We start from the raw sequence: 12,797 nt of genomic DNA, 5'->3' as shown, positions 1-12,797 counted from the left end.
CTGTAGAGTTTCCTATCGTATGTGAGGAATTATTAGAAGATAAATGTCTAAAGAAATGTTCGAGAGTTAAAGTTTTTATACGCATGATTCTTGGTTCGTATTATAAAACAACCCTACGTGGTAGAGTGTAATCTAAATTATCGATTGAATGGTTGTGCCAAGTTTTATGTAACTCATACGTGAAATGGAGTGGCATGTGTAATAAGCTTATAATCTCGTATGTAGAGGAACCTAGGTTGATAAGAATTAATCCTTTAAGGTACAATGTTAGGTAATTACCTTAGTATTATAATTGCTAGAAGGAATGATGTATGACAAATATGGAATGTGATGACAAGTATAGCTGAGTATGACACCTCGAGTGTAATATGAGTTGATCAAATGTAAGTATTTATTACACGATCATATTGATAAAGTGATTAAAGACTTAGGTTGACCCTTGTAACCTAAGGATAGACGGTAAAGAGATTAGAGCAAGATGGTATGTACATGATTTGTATAAACTTATACATTAAGTTGTAGTTAACCATGCAGTTATGATAGATCATTTGTGAAAGAAATATTGGTATCGGGTAAAGATTATACGTAGGTATTGCAAGAGAAGTATGAAAAGAACTATCAAGCAAGTGACATGAAAGAAATTTTTTTTTTGCTTGATATTGGCCCTGGAAGGATGGGGAGTATGTAGAAGCTAAATAGTTAGAAACTATCGAATGATGTTTGATTAGTGATTTTATATGAATGAATAGGAATGAACAAGTATAAACATTGTGATAATTATTTCTCCTAAGTAGATGTTAGAAGTATGCGGAAATGAATAATCTGACATATAAGTTTTAAGAAATCAGCTTGAACAATTGAACGATAATCATGAAATAATGTAATAGGATCACTTTGATTCATACAAGAGTGAATTACCAAGTGTATTAGACAAGTTTAGAGTAGTAACAATCGATTCATCATGAGGGATGATCAAGTGAAAGCATGTTATCGAAGTTCGAGGTATGTAATTACGAAGGGATACAAATAAACTCGTCAGAATGTATGTATTCAGGTTTCGGGGACGAAACCTTCTTTAAGGGGGGTAGACTTGTAACACCCCAAATTTCGCATGTCATATTATAATGTTATAATCGCAATACTTTGACGAAAAGAAATGGTAAACATGAAATTTTACTATTTTTAATATTTATAGCATTTAAGCAAATCCAAAATCTTATATATGTATTAAGATTTACCAAGTTAGTAAATAGAAATGAGATAAAGTGATATGTCCTAAAAGATGGGGGGTTAAGAATGAAAGTTTTATAATTAAAACCTTAAAAAAAATGCCCAGTGTTTTAGTCTGGGTGTGTGCGATCGAGAGAAGGGAGCCAGGAGGAGCTTCTCCTTCAAAACCCTAACCTACTAAATTCAATCAAACTGAAGGTGAAACCTGTGGTTAATCCAATGCATGAGTTAGGAATGTTCATTCCCTAAGTGAATTTCACATCAAGTAAGTTTCATTTCATGATTTAGTGATGTTTGATGAAACGGGTTTTGTGTAATCCGTGATTAAATGTGTGATTTAACATGATTTCTACATAACATGATGAGCAATTTTGATTACATTGATAGTTTGGAGCAAAACCCACATGGAATTGTAGGAAATTAGAGTTAAGAAAAGTTATGGAATGAATTGTGTGATGTTGATGTTAAATTGTGTTATAGAATGTGGTTTTGATGGGTATTTTAGTATAAGTCATATGAATTAGGGTTATGATATTGACTGTGAAAGAATCATGTTTACCCATTGATGAAATAAGATAAATGTGCTATAATTACTTGTACTTCATGCTTTATAAATAGTATGCACGCCATGTGTTCGATGAAATGCATAAAAATGTTTTAGTTGAAATTTGACATGAACTCTCGATTTAATGGTGATGTAAATAAAAAATGGATGTATGTGTAATTATATAAGCCATGATGACTAAATCAAGATACTTGTGTGAAGTAATGTTTACGAAAGCTAAAATATGAAGTTATGACGTTAGGCACGAAGAAAGAAGAAGGCGCAAGTCACTCGAAGTTACAAGCATCTCAAGATCACGGTAAGTTCATATGAACTTTATTTACTCTATTAGCAGATTTATGAATGATAATATTTGGTACTATTAATTAGTGTACATTTCCATTATGGATCATGATTAACTAGACGCAAAGAGCTTATATTGTGAAATGTTCAAAAGATGATGTTGTAATGAATATGAAATGAACCGTCTAAATGGGTTGGAATGATAAGTGAAATGATTGTTGGAATGTTTAGAAATTGACTTGTTTATAACGGGTCAAATGATGTAAGTATGTCGAAATGTATGGTATGTAGCAATTCATTATAAATGAGTCGGAAAGTGGTATGTTGGATGTTTCCGAATGAAAGTAAACATGTTAGTAAAGTACCATGCCATGATAACGGGTCGAATAATGATAGGTAATTAAAGGATTCGAATTGTTATGCATTACGACTAACAAATGTTTTGTTGTTATGAATGATAGGTAAATTCTATGTATAATTACGGCGCTCTCGGACCGAACACACACACAATGTCGACTTTTATGCGCTTCCGGTTTAAGTTGCTTATTTTAAATGAGTCAAATTACCATTTTGAGTAGTAAATGTTTAACTAGTAACTAGTACAATAGTAGTAGTTTGAAGTTTAAACTTTGTTTTAAATAGTTCGGATTTAATGTTTTGATGAAATATGTAAGGTTCTAAATCTTAGTACATTTTGTAAGTGTCGTAGAATGTATTTTGATTGATTATGTTAAAAAAGCAGGAAATCGTCTTCCTTACGAATGGGTCATGTCAAAATTTTTCTAAAACTGGTATGAAGTTTATGTTATTTATTAAATGTTGAAAAGTGGGCGTTTCATGGATGAATCCGTTCAGAGAGATATTCTAGCTCTTGGGGTCACAGTGGCCTACAATTGTGAGAGGAACCGAAGGGTAATAAGAAGATTAGAGAGAAAATTTCCAGAAGATGATGATGATGATGATGATGTTGGCGATTTTGATCTACCAAAAGTTACCTGTTGGATTCTGGATGAACAATCAAGAACGGTGAGGGGGAGCTTTCAACACGGGGAGGATGAATATTGACAATGGATGAAGTGCTGAACACAGATATACTGCATCTTATTGAACACCTCTGTGATTTAGCACCTACGAACGATGCTAGATCCAACGTTGTGAATATATTCAAGTATAGGATGCAACAAAGGAGAGACGAGATTATGGCGTTATACGCCAATGAACAAGATGATGATGATGAGTCCGAGGAGAGCGATGAACAAAGCGATGGTTACATCTCTGATGTAATACGATCCACAGAAGACTATTAGTTTTTGTTTGATTTCGTCTTATCTGTACTCTTTTAAATTACTAATAAATTTAAAAACGCCATGAACGCCAAGAAATTACCTTGGTAACATATATGAAGTGTTGAAATCTACAAAAACACCTGATGAATTTGGGAAACGCCATAGAGGAAAAGAAATTATAATTACTAAATGATTTAATAAACGTCATAAACGCCAAAATATTTACGATGCTCCTAATATAAAAAAACAATAAAAACGTCATGTATTTGTTAAATCTTACTAAACGCCAAAAAAAATAAAGCGGTGTTGTGAGACGCATTTAAAAAAAGAATATAAAAGGACAAAAAACCCCTCCGCCCTTCACTATATCGCGTGCCACGTGTTGGGTCAGGATCCGTTCTCACACTTTAGGGCGTTTTCTCCTGATCCCGTTATCGCATGCCACGTGTTGGGTCAGGATCCGTTCTCACACTTTAGGGCGTTTTCTCCTGATCCCGTACATATATATATAGGTATAAAGTGTGTTGTGGTTAAAAAAAAAACTTTGAAACACTTCTATTAATAAATAATATCTTTGTCAATGATGTATAGATCAAGTGGTGGAGGGCTTGCATTTCTCTTGAAAGACGCAGGTTCAACTCCCACTTAGTGCAGAGTGAGGCACTGGTGGGCAATGATAGGAGACCCAGGGAAATCTGGGTTGGTTCCTTGAGCCAAACACGTTTTACCCGTAATTTCACTGTCATGCCTACGGGCGGGTGGGTTACCGGGTTTTTCCCGGAATTGGTGGTGGACTCGGGTTACTCTCAGAGTACTCCGTTTGTCCAGTGGGTGCCCCGAGAGTGCTCGGGGTTGATTTTGTTGGCCGTTCAAAAATAAATAAATAAATAAATAAATAGTATCTTTGCATAGCAAAATTTACTAGTCATTGGGAAACTAATCCTCTGTGAGATATGATATGAAAGTATCGAAGGAATCAGGAGTAGAGGCAACGGCTCCAGCATCCATTCACTCATCTTTGCGTACCCTGATTAAAAACACTTTTGGGTCATATGCTAATTTAAAAATCCGGATAAAAAATGAGGCCATATGATCTTGGTGCCCTAGGTTCTAGCTTTGGTTTTAGTAAGCATTGAGCTTGCCCTGAGGCCACACACGTCTGTGATTGCAGAAAACGCGGCAATGCTGATGACCCAATTAGTCATCGGTTTTAGAGAAAACTCACTGCCCGAAGGTTCACTGTGATAAAACCTTAGCTCTCACATAATATTTTATCATGAACAAGACTCTAACATCAATCTCCTATACAAAAAGAGCCCTAGCCCTTTCGTTATGACAGTTTATCTATAAAATTGACAATTTGAACTTTTAACAATTCTTATTAATGACTATTTATTTCAAATAAAATTGACAATTTTAACTTTTGACAATTCTTATTAATGACTATTTATTTCACATCACACATGTTACAAAAAGAGTTTACTAAAATTATCACCATCTTAACAATTTGAACTTTTGACAAGTTTATATATATTGTTATCGAGCGATGATGAATAGTAATTTAATTTTTATAATAATATATAGCTTTTTATTATTTTATTATTTAATATATTATAATAGTTTATTATTATATTTACTTTTAATAAAATATTTTTTATTTTTTTCCTTTTTATAAAAATATATATTTCCTTTACCATTTTTTAATAATTGTTTTTTTCTTTTTTTTAAACATATATTAATTTATCTATAATCTGATACTTCTTTAATAATTTACGTTATAACTTTTTTCTAAAAACTTAAGTACGTAGTTGTGCTTAATTTTTTCCCTGACATTCTGTTATAAGTTTTGTTAAAAACGAAATTGTATTCAAAATCAAGTATTTATTTGGTATCATAAAACGGTAGGATATTAAACTAAATCGTTCTAATGGTTTGACTTGTTAAACAACATGTTTTATTTTCAAATCACGTTTGTTTTACATTATCATTTATTTGTTTTCGCCGCAACGCGCGACGTAAAAAACTAGTTCTTATTAATGGCTATTTATTTCAAATCAAAAAGCGTACTCTTACTAAAATTATGACCATCTTAACTGTTGAATAAATACCAAATCTAAACTGAGAAGTTTATCTTTGTGGGAGTGGTTTTGTCAAGAATGGTTAATTCTTAGTCTTTCCTCGACGGTGATCCTAGTATGATTCGCAAAACGAAACACCATGAGACTCGTTATAAGGAGGAGAGGTGGGAGTTCTTCTTATAATCACCCTCCGGCGTGTGAATAAGTCTCGTTTAAGAAGAGTAAACGAGTGTGTGATAAGAGTAAGAAAATGAGAGAGCCGATGCTTAAACCTGCGGTTGGAGGTTGGTATTTATAGCCGAAGAGTGTGGAGAAGGAGATAGGCTAATGGGCCTTGATCCGGACGTCGGCAACAAGGAATATCCTATATGTCTCGTCTGACAAGATCGTTAGTGTTTGCAGAGGATTGAGACGTTGGCGCACAGTGTTTGGAGCCACGTGGCCTGACGGTTGTCCTTGTTATCAAGTTTGTCACCAACTGTGAATGGAGATCATGAAGCAGTGAATGACGCATCCTGATTGGTTCCACATCACTGTCCTTTTGTACTTCTTGTCACCTGCACGATTGGCCATCCTGGGAGTTATCTGGTCAAGGCTTGGCGCATGTTGATTGGCTACAACCCTTCCATCTGTACTATTGTACACATCTTAGCTGTCTTTGCGCTGCATGCGCCAGTCTAGGCCTGCTGTGGTGGTAACTAATTATAGTTCCGTTAAGTATGGGTATGGTCCTCTGTGCGCATGTCTTGTAATGCCATACACAGAATTGAGAACTATACCTAATAGACACGTTAACTATAGTCTTGTAATTAGGGTGTCATTTGTATTAAATGAGTATCAATCATCTCCATAAATAGGAGATTGCCTTGTAACTTTATATACATACTTTATGATGAATGAAATCGATCAAGGAATTATTATTTCCTACATGGTATCACCCTAAAAAGATCCTCCCTAATCTCTTTCTTCCCTAACGTTTTCCCTTGCTGCCGCCGCTAACCTTCCAGCCACCACATCATCACGGTCGCTGCTTCCTGCTGCTGTTCTCTTTCTGCTGCCCTCATCTACCTTCTTCATGGCCGATAACAAACTTCACCCGGCTGTCACGGTTAACAACATTCGTGCATCGGTTCCCGTCACCCTCGATAATGATGCCGCTGACTACAACACATGGTCGGAACTCTTCCGAATCCATTGTACGGCGTTTCTTGTGGCTGATCATCTCAAGCCACGTGACCCACCCGTCGCCGCCTCGTCGTCTGACAAAGAAAAGCAATCGGATCCTCCTGCCGCCGATTCTTGGGAACGTCTTGACGCTATCGTTCTCCAATGGATATATGGTACAATATCTCCCGGTCTTCTGAAAACTGTCATTAAAAAGAGCACTACCGCGTATGATGCGTGGAAAGCTATTGAAAATATTTTTCAGGACAACAAAGCCACCCGAGCCCTCTATCTCAAACAGAAGTTTGCCAACACCCGCCTTGAAAATTTCTCTTCCATGCACGAATATTGCCAAGAAATCAAGGTCTTGGCCGATCAGTTGAACAATGTTGATGCCGCAGTTGATGAACAAGATCTTGTGTTGCAAACCATTGCCGGCTTAACCGAACAATACGAAACCGTCGGCACCATACTCCAAAACACCAAGCCCCTGCCATCTTTCTTCGAGGTTCGGTCTCAGTTGTGCATGAATGAAACCACGAAAGCCAATCAAGCCATTCATTCCGCTCATCAGGCCGCAACAGCCCTTCACACTCAAGGCCTTCTCACCACTTCTTCTGACCAACTACGTCAACAGCTCATGACCATTCTTGCAGGTGAATTTGCTATGAAAGATTTGGGTCCATTATCTTATTTTTTGGGCGTCTCGGTCACTAGAACAGGGAACACGCTTTTCTTATCTCAACATGCCTATGCCAAAGACATAATTCATCGTGCAGGTATGGATTCATGTAAACCTGCCGCCACTCCGGTTGACACTCAGCCAAAATTGGGTAGTGAGCCGGACTCAGTCTTTGAAGATCCTACCACCTATCGAAGTCTTGCAGGTGCATTACAGTATCTCACCTTCACTAGACCTGACATCGCCTACGCTGTTCAGCAAATATGTATGCACATGCACTCTCCTTGTGTGGCCCACTGGAATGCTCTTAAGCGTATTATCAGGTATTTACAGGGCACTGCTGACTATGGTCTTCATCTTCACTCTTCGACTACGCTCTCCATTCGCGCCTATACCGATGCTGATTGGGCCGGTTGTCCTGACACTCGCCGGTCCACATCCGGGTACTGTGTCTACCTCGGTGATAACCTAATCTCATGGTCCTCTAAGAGGCAATCTACTATTTCCCGTTCTAGTGCCGAAGCTGAATATCGAGGGGTTGCTAACGTCGTTGCGGAGATATGTTGGCTGCGCAATTTGCTTCTAGAGCTTCATCGTCCCTTACACAAAGCTTCTCTCGTCTACTGTGACAACGTCAGTGCTATCTTCTTATCAGGAAATCCGGTTCAGCACCAACGAACCAAGCATATCGAGCTCGACATTCATTTCGTCCGGGAACATGTTCAAAAAGGCCTGGTTCGTATTCTTCATATGCCTTCTCGCTTTCAGATTGCCGATATTTTCACCAAGGGTCTTCCTCGGGTCCTCTTCGATGATTTTCGCTCCAGTCTAAGCATACGATCGCCTCCCGCTTCGACTGCGGGGGTGTAATAGACACGTTAACTATAGTCTTGTAATTAGGGTGTCATTTGTATTAAATGAGTATCAATCATCTCCATAAATAGGAGATTGCCTTGTAACTTTATATACAGACTTTATGATGAATGAAATCGATCAAGGAATTATTATTTCCTACAATACCCCTTCTATTCTACTCTACACATCATTATTACCATCACTACATTCATAGAAAAAATGTGTCATCATACTTAAATAATTCAACATGTGCGATTATATCACGAGTAAACAAACGAAAAATTTACAATGTGTACAAGAACACAAAATGTATCCTTTATTTTCATTTTCACTTGATCCTCAAACTTGGTGAAATATACACCAATATATATATATATATATATATATATATATATATATATATATATATATATATATTATATACACAAACAATTGCATAACTGATAATAGATGACCTTAACCGAATCAATTCGCTTAAGCAAATACTAATCCATGGTTTTGTCAATTGTGTAAAGAGTTTCGAGATTTACGTTATGAAAGAGAACTTTTCAAGATAATTGTTTTGATATTTGATATCAATGATTACTTAAAAAAAATCATATAAACCCGGTTTTGCTAATTGTGTAAAGAGTTTCGAGATTTACTCTTTTATAATGATCATCACTGATTAGAAGGGGTTAGGGGTGTAAACAAGCCTAGAGGCTCGAGAGCTACTTGTTATCGGCTCGATTAAAAGCTTGAACGAGCCGAGCTTTAACGAGCCCGAGCCCGAGCCTGAAATAGAGCTCGTTTAGGCTCGCGAGCTTAAACGAGCACAAGATTTTTATCTTTTTATATATAATATAGTAATAATGATGATAACATTGGCGAGCAGAGCTCGGGCCAAGCATTGGGTCGTTTAAGCGATATTGAAGCGAGCTCGAGCCGAGCTTTTAGCTTGTTTTAGGTTGTTCTCAAAATAGCTTGAGCCGAGTCGAGCCGAGCTCGACTTTTGGATTTTACTCGTGAGCCGAGCTCGAGCTCAAATAAGTTGGCTCGAACCGAGCCGAGCTCGGGCCTAGTCGGGCTCAGACTCAGGCCCGGCCCGACTCATTTACACCAAGGGGTAAAATATGGCCTGAGTATTATGCGAGTCAAGGTCAGAGAAAACAAGTTATTTTAATAGTCATTTTAACTTACTTAGAAAAAAGAAATGTAGAAAAATAATCATAAGTAAAGCAGTAACTAGTAGAACAGATTATCCATAATATAATTTTGTTGTATTATTATTTTGAGAAAAATGCTCGGATAGTTTATGTGGTTTGCTTATTTTTCACCTTTAGTCCATAACTTTTTAAAATTATAACTATAGTCTCCAACTTTTACAATTTCGTTCTTGAATAGTCCCTGACGCGGATACGGATTAGTTTTTGGTGTTAGGTGGGTGCGAAATAACTAAAATACCCTTACTCATTTTATAACGTTTTGAGTTCCTGTGTTTTAGTGATTTTAACCACTTTAGTCCAAAATCAAAAGTACAAGTGTTGAAAATTGGACTCAAAACGTTAAAAAATGAGCGGTTAAGGACTCAGAGCGTTAACATTTTAATTTTTTATTCAAGTGGTTAAAACCATTAAAAGGACTCAAAAAATAATTTACTCTATCTAATTAAAAGAAAGAGTAAACTGCCATTTTGGTCCCTATGGTTTGGTCACTTTTGCCACTTTAGTCCAAAACTCAAACTTTTTGCATCTGGGTCCCTGTGGTTTCAGGTTTATTGCCATTTTGGTCCAAAAAGGAAATCAGGTCATATTTGTCTTATAAAATCCTGCTATTTTGTCATTTTCCGCATGTGCAAAATGATCATTTCTTTTTTATAAATAAATACCATATTTTATAAGAAAAATATGACCTGATTTGCCCCTAAGGAAAATAACAAAATTGCAGAATTTTATAAGACAAATATGACATGTTTTCTGTTTTGGACCAAAATGGCAATAAAACTGAAACCACAGGGACCCAAATGCAAAAAGTTTGAGTTTTGGACTAAAGTGGCAAAAGTGACCAAACCACAAGGACCAAAATGGCAGTTTACTCTAAAAGAAAATATGATCCATCTTATAATCTATTTAAATATCTAATTAAACTAAAACACCTCTCCTCCTTTCTCTCTTCCAACCATCACCACCACCACCCAACTCTCCACCTACAACTTCTCCACCACCATCACCACCCACACCCAAAACCCAAAAAATAAAAACTGGTTGAAAACAAATCGAAGATTCGATTTTTTCTCACACCCCTAAATTCGTTTTGTCGAGCTTCTGATTTTATATCTTCTTCACATTATTCTTACTTTTTTTTATTTTGATTACAAAATTTACTGCTATATATATATATGTCTATGGTCAGTTCATGTCGTTTGAGACACCAATGGGAAATTATCAGACCAGAGGCGAAATCATCGGCTGGAAAAGAGATTCCAATGTAACCAACGAGACTAGCGAAAAGACATCTTCTTCACCAATGGCTAACTAGGTTGATTTATGTTACTAACTAGTTTTTCTCCGCTCGCGTTGCGGGGCAATAAGTCGAATATTTCTCTCTCATAACATGTATGTCTGTACAGACGGTAAAATCGTAATTATATTTTGAACTGTAGGCGAAATTATAATTTTAAACTGAGAGCAAAATCATAATTTTGAGCTAGGGGGAAAAAATAATTTTATTTTGAACTGTGGGCAAAAACGTAATTTTGAGCTGAGTGCAGAATCGTAATTTTGAGCAAGAGGAAAAAAACAACATTTTATTTTGAATTGGGGGCAAAAACGTAATTTTAAATGGAGGGCAAAACCGTAATTTTAAACTGGGAACAAAATTAAATATGAGTTTTTGAACCGAGGGCAAAAGCGTAATTTTGAGCTATGGGCAAAATTATAATTTTATTTTAAGCTGGGGGCAAAAACGTAATTTTAAACGAATGACGAAAGCGTAATTTTAAACTGGGAATAAAATTAAAAAAAATGGGTTGTCCAACAGGGAAGTGCCAGGCAAGCTGCCTGGCACTATTTCCTTAACTTGAAAATACTGGAACTGTGGGCAAAAACGTAATTTTGAGCTGATAGCAGAATCGTAATTTTGAGCTATAGGAAAAAACATTTTATTTTGAACTGGGGGCAAAAACGTAATTTTAAACGGAGGGCAAAACCGTAATTTTAAACTGAGAACAAAATTAAAAATGAGTTTTGGACCCAAGGGCAAAAGCGTAGTTTTTAGCTAGGGGCAAAATTATAGTTTTATTTTGAGCTGGGGGCAAAAACGTAATTTTAAACGAAGGACGAAAACGTAATTTTAAACTGGAAGTAAAATTAAATTAGAAATTGGTTGGTCCAACAGGAAAGTGCCAGGCAAGCTGCCTGGCACTATTCCCTCAACTTATAAACATATATGTGGTAAATTAAGATTGGGGGTTTTCAGCGTTATTTATAGATATAAGTCCTGTTACTGTATATACACATTCAGTTGTATATGCGAATTGGAGAAGTAAGAGCTTTAGCACTAGGATCTTCTTGGGTTGCTGTTGTTACAAGTTTAAATTTTCTTCACATCTTCACATAGGGTGGTTTGCAGGTTTTGTTTTTGAATATTAAAGATTACATGGTCATTTGTTTGAGCTGTGATTCATGGTGAAACATAATTTTTTTTAGAAGGATCATGGTGGCGGAGAAGTTGTGACATGTGGGCCCCACTTTCTTTTAATTAGATATTTAAATAGATAATTAATAACATTTTTTATTAATAAGGGTATGTAGGTCATTTCATACCCACTTAACTCGGCAAACTAAACCCCATCCACGCTAGGGACTATCCGAGATCAAAATTGCAAAAGTTAGGGGATGTAGCTGTAATTTTAGAAAGTTAGAGACTAAAGATAAAAAATAGGCAAACCACAAGGATTATCCGAGCATTTTTCTCTATTGTTTTTAAGTAAAATGAAACAAGGGAAATGTGTGTTTTAGGTTACCACTTTCAAGTTTTTAAGGTTAAGAAAAAAGAAATAACACTTGTGCCTTATAATAAGGCTAGGTGGTGTGGTTTAGAACCACCTACCACCTCAGCATATAGCGCCCCAAAACACTATCCCTTCACCGTCAAAGAGGGGAGCCATATATGGCGCAACCATGGTCTTGGCGGGCATTAAGGGCTGGACATGTGGGAACCACTTTTTAAGAGCCAATTACAATTTTTCTTCTCTTTTATCTTATTAATAGGTAAAGGGATTTTGTGAAGGTTATCTCACTACATGGTAGTTAGCTACAAAACCCTCTGTTTATGTGACTCAAATACGTGGTGCCCCCCATTTCCACATATGGCCATGAATTACATAGTAAATACTCTACATATTTGGACTAAAATTGTAAAAAGCCGTATCCATTTATAAAGTAACCATGTGCTTTATAAATAGTTGTCTCTTACTAAATACGTGGTGCCCCTCATTTCCACATACATTCATCAATTACATAGCAAATACTCTTACAAATTTGGACTAAAACGTGACAACTTTTCAAAAAGAATTATGATTTGGTAATTTTAACCGAAGCCTTTTCTGTGTTTGGATAGTAATCTTTTAAGGATCTACATAACCCGAAGTTGATTGTATCTCTGATGAGGAGTCC

The sequence above is a fragment of the Helianthus annuus genome, chromosome 11 (assembly GCF_002127325.2).
Source record: "Helianthus annuus cultivar XRQ/B chromosome 11, HanXRQr2.0-SUNRISE, whole genome shotgun sequence".
Classification (NCBI taxonomy): domain Eukaryota; kingdom Viridiplantae; phylum Streptophyta; class Magnoliopsida; order Asterales; family Asteraceae; genus Helianthus; species Helianthus annuus.
This window is presented reverse-complemented; position numbering follows the sequence as displayed.